The sequence below is a fragment of the Lactuca serriola genome, chromosome 4, assembly GCF_051521515.1.
Source record: "Lactuca serriola cultivar US96UC23 chromosome 4, Lser_US96UC23_V15, whole genome shotgun sequence".
Taxonomy (NCBI): Eukaryota; Viridiplantae; Streptophyta; class Magnoliopsida; order Asterales; family Asteraceae; genus Lactuca; species Lactuca serriola.
In genome coordinates, this window is record NC_136411.1 from 281,071,457 (window position 1) to 281,076,860 (window position 5,404).

Here is a 5,404-nt window from a genome sequence, read left to right on the forward strand (position 1 = left end):
AATAATTTTTATTATAAAAATAAAGTAAGGGTATAACAATCACAACACCAAATCAAAAGGAAATTGAACAACAAAAAAAGCGAACCTCCACCACCATTGCCATCAATTAACACTCTAAATCTACTCATAATTAGGGCAAATTAATTGAAAAATAAAAAAGAGATAAATACATAAATGTTTTCCGTTGCCAATATCTAATTAGAAAAAACACAAACCCTAAATCAAAATTTCCATCAAGGTTTATCGTGGTGAGTTTATTTCGAAGGAAGAAAATAGAAGAAGATTGATGACATCGATGGTGTTAACAAAATTGAATCCCCTACCGGGAATTGTTGCCCAAACCGACGTGCAATTTGGTAAAGCTTCTAACAGGCGTCGTGCGGAGGCCTAGTAGGACAACAGAGATTAAAGTATATCGAAAACATTGCACGACGACAACTTTAGAATTGCAATTTTTCGGTGACTCTAACGGGGCAGTTGAGATGAAGATCGGTAGTTTTAGGTTTGAGATTAGAGAAGATGGAGTGATGGATTTTGAGCATATCGTAACTTTAGAAAGAAATGAGTTGGTGGGACCATTGGGGAGAGGAAGGGGGTATGTGGGACCCAATTATTTTAATAATATATAAATTAATTTTTATTATAAAAATAAACTAAGATATAACTATCCTTTTATACCGGTAAGGGATGAAAATTGAAAAAAAAAAAAATTATAAGGACAGTCTAAGCGGAAAAAAACACTAGAGTCCAAAGGTAAAATTTATACAAACCCGATTTCAATAATTTATTCTAAAATATATAATTTTAACATAATGACTTAAAATCGAAACGCTACTTCTTTTTTTCTATAAGACGCTAATATTATAACCTGTATGTTTATAAAACTTAAAATAATAATGAGCGTATCATATTATCACCGAGCGGGAAAACTCGATCGATAGATAGATCGAGCGGGAGAACTCAATCGATAGATAGAACGAGCGGGAACACTCGATACACAGAAGCCCTCCCTCCTGCCTCCTCCTTGCGTCCCTATTTCTTCTGGCGGCGACTCCAAACCCTAATTAATGACAAAAACCAAAAAGAACAAGTGAAGAACACAGGCTAAAGATGCAGCGATTTCAGCTCACCTTGATGGTATAATAGGATGTTTTAGAAGAATACAAAGGCTCCAAAAGGCTGAAAACAAGAAACATGTCATGCAATCATACCTTGAAGACAACGCAAATGTAACACATTTAGTAGATCGTAGGTTTTCTTAGTATTTAATAATTTTTATTTTTATACTCTTTCTATGATTGCATTTTACAGGATGCCCTTGGCAGATCAAGATTTGAAGAGGAATTACTTTTGAAGGTATAACTTTTCTTAAGCATTAGAAATATTCAAATCCATGATATTTTAACTATTCATTAATCATTATTACTTTTTGCAGAAAAAAGCTAAGATCATCAAAAAGAAAGGCTACTGTAGGCCTTTCGTTTGAGGTAAGTAGGCATTAATAATAAACACAAGTAGTTTACAACTTTTAACACACCTCCTATAAGCTAGATGTTGGAACATCCCCTGTGAACAAATCCAAAACAACCGTAGGCTACATCTTTCTAAACTCTCTCGCTTTTTATTCAGTATCATAACATACAATATATATACACGTACCTAGCTGCTACTCCACTTTTAAAGGGAAACAAACTCACCTAATCAAAGCAATAAAACAGGAGCAAACTAAACCTATCTAAACTATTCTAAAATTCTGCAAAATAAACGCGGCCTAATTCAAACTCTACAAGAAGGACTAAAATACCCCTAAGGATAATTACGTGATTGACTATGTTTGGATTAACACTAGACATGCCTAATTCTTTCTTCAATCTATCAAAGTTTGGGAACTTGTAAAGCCTTCGGTATATCTCTAACTTCGATTGCTTTCAAACATTAGACTCCAAACTACATCTGGTTCATCCGTCATCAAGTCACCATCTTAAGTTTGAGGAGGGTGTTGGTATGTATATAGTAGGTTAATATTATAATGTAGCTGGACATAATTGTATTTTCTATTCTTTGCTAGGAGTACATTATGTTTCTTTTGTTATCCCATTTAGGATTGGATCATGAGACTCAACAAGAATGTTATCCCATATGTATATATTAGGTTAATATTCTACTACAATATTATTAAATATAAAATTCCGTTCTTGATAAATCTTTAACTTATGCTTTTTAAAATTGATTTTAATCATCAACATAAAAAACATGTTTCATACTATATATGTATTATTATCATTACGTATTACTATTGTTAATAGGATATAAAAATTTATGTTATAAATGATTTTTCATATTATTTTCTTTGAATATATATAAATTTTTAGGTGAGAAGTTGGAATGAAAAAAGAAGAGCAAATAGGTAAAAGGTTGGTGTCTTGACTCTTTAAGCCATGTTTTTCTGGCCTAACCCACTAAGTCATTGGATCCAGATTAAATGAAAAACTATAATCAGGTACAGTTATAGAAATTAAGTACATAACCCACTTAGCTCATTAAGTCAACCAAAACAACCATGTTCTATTTTTTTCTTCCATTTCCACAAGTAATGGTAAAAATGTATATACGCAACTACTTACAATGCATCATTCTACAAAATGTTCATTGAAGTTTGATCAGTTCTACTTGCATTCATCATCAGACTTCACAATTTTCAAACTTCTAAGTTTACCATCCAGCTTAATCTAACTATTCCTTTATTACTAACCTTCTCTCTATGCATATATTTGGCCCGAACCCCTAAATTCATTACCTGTAATAAACAAATAAAAAAATAAGATACATAATTACATATCAATATAAAAAATATTGGTAGGATCTAAAATTATTATCCGTGCCTTTTTTTTAATCCTAGCAACACCATGGCTCCTACCCCTTTCTTGAGAGACGACGTTAAGCTTGTGAATCACTTCAAAATAACAAAGGTTGTTCAACCTATATATATATATATATATATATATATATATATATATATATATATATATATATATATATAACAGTTCTTAGCTTGTTACATGTACAAAAATTTGGAAGTATGTGTTATATATATATATATATATATATATATATATATATATATATATATATATATATATATATATATATATATAACACATACTTCCGAATTTTTGTGCATGTAACAAGCTAAGAACTGTTATCTTGAGCCTGAAATCAGAATTGAGATCATGTTGATTTATAAATGATTGGGTCATTTTCTCCTCTCTTTTTTCAAATCCCCGCATACCATCAATAAATTATATTAATGATCTTTTATCTTAATGTATGGTTGTTCTGTTAAATACTAAACTACAATTAATATTAGTATTTATTAGGGTTAAATGTTAGTAATTAATTCTGAATAGTAGTCTCTTAATGAGTGCAATAAAAAAAGGGAAGGTGGTTAAGAAGTATTCTAAAAGACTTAAGATGGAACAGTTCGCATCCATAATAATCCTGTGTGATAACAGGTCACCAATTGCTTTCACTAAGAACCTAGTCTTTCAAGGTAGAAGGAAGCATATAAAGATTAAATTATTTGATCTTTATATGGTTCCTTCTACATTGAAAGATTGGGTTCTTAGTGAGAGCAATTACTGACCTGTTATCACACATGATCATTGTTGAAGCGAACTGTTCCATCTTAAGTCTTTTAGAATACTTCTTAGCAGCCATTGGAAAGAGCAATAAACTCCGTCTCTGCAGAGGATAAAGGAACTACCTTCTGTTTTTTTTATTGCACCCATTGAAAGACCACTATTCAAAATTAATTACTAACATTTAACCCTAATAAATATTAATATTAATTCTAATTTAATATTTAACAGAACCGTACATTAAGATGATGGGTTATTAATAAAGTTTACTGATGGTGTGTAGGAATTTGAAAAAAGAGAGGGAGGAAATGACCCAGTAATATATAAATCCGCATGATCTCAATTCTGATTTCGTGCTCAAGATGAGAGTTCTTAGCTTGTTAAATGCACATTTGGAAGTATATATATATATATATATATATATATATATATATATATATATATATATATATATATATTGATTGAACAACGTTTGTTATTTTGAAGTGATTCACAAGCTTAAAGTCGTCTGTAGAGAATGGGTTAAGAGCCATGTCTTTCCTAAGATTAAAAAAAAGGTATGTATAATAATTTTAGATCCTACAATTATTTTTTATATCGATATGTAATTATGTATCTTATTTTTTTATTTGTTTATTACAGGTAATGAATTTAGGGGTTCAGGCCAAATATATGCATAGAGAGAAGGTTAGTAATAAATGAATAGTTAGATTAAGCTGGATGGTAAACTTAGAAGTTTGAAAATTGTGAAGTCTGATGATGAGTGAAAGTAGAACTGATCAAACTTTAATGGACATTTTGTAGGATGGTACATGGTAATAAGTTGCATATATACACATTTTTACCATTACTTGATGAAATGGAAGAAAAAAATGGAACATGGTTGTTTTGGTTGACTTACTGAGCTAAGTGGGTTAAGTACTTAATTTGTACGACTATACTTGATTGTAGTTTTTCATTTAATCTCTGGATCTAATAACTTAGTGGGTTAGGCCAAAAAACATGGCTTAACGAGTAAAGACATCAACCTTTTATCTATTTAGTCTCAGGGGCATTTTTGGAATTCTTTTTTTAAATGTTTCAGGAGTCTAGTTTGTTTAGTATATACATAGGGGGGGGGGGGTTGGGTTAATTACAAGTATTTTTATTAATGATTCAACATGCTCAAAGTGTAAAGATACACACACACACACATATATATATATATATATATATATATATATATATACACACACACAACAGAAAAGAACCGTTACACCCTTTCAAAGCAACGAATCCTTCTTTAACTTGTATAACCGACAACTTATTTATAACTGCTACCATCGTTTTAAAAATCGTCAGAAGCGTACGCCTTGAGGCGCGCCTTAAGGCGAAGCGGACCATGGCCGAACTAGAGGCGCCGCCACTGTGGTTTGATTTGAGACATACGCTTCGTCCAGGTGAAACGTAGATGAATCGGTAGAGGCGGTGCGTTCTTCAGAAACGTACGCCTTGAATTTTTAGTCTAATTTTGACTATTTTCTTTTCCAATCCCACCTGGTTTGCATCGTATCTTGCAATTCTTCATCAATTAATGAAATTGATGTTCCATACATTCAATTGAGTCTACCAGATGTTGTTTGGATATCCAATTTCAGAAACATACGCCTTGATTTTTAGTCTAATTTTGACTTATTTTGACTTTTTTCTTTTCCAATCGCACTGTTCTGCATCGCATCTTGTAATTCTTCCTCAATTGATGTTCCATACATTCAATTGAGTCTACC

The 5,404-nt window shown here is 31.3% G+C and overlaps 1 long non-coding RNA gene across 1 annotated transcript; it reads left to right on the plus strand.

Annotated features, from left to right (window-relative positions):
- Positions 1–897: 897 nt before the first annotated feature.
- On the plus strand, positions 898–4,534 carry LOC145100617 (uncharacterized). Its single transcript, XR_013705162.1, has 5 exons — positions 898–1,229; positions 1,312–1,356; positions 1,436–1,487; positions 4,125–4,195; positions 4,281–4,534. It is a non-coding gene; the product is annotated as an uncharacterized LOC145100617 (long non-coding RNA).
- Positions 4,535–5,404: the final 870 nt, after the last annotated feature.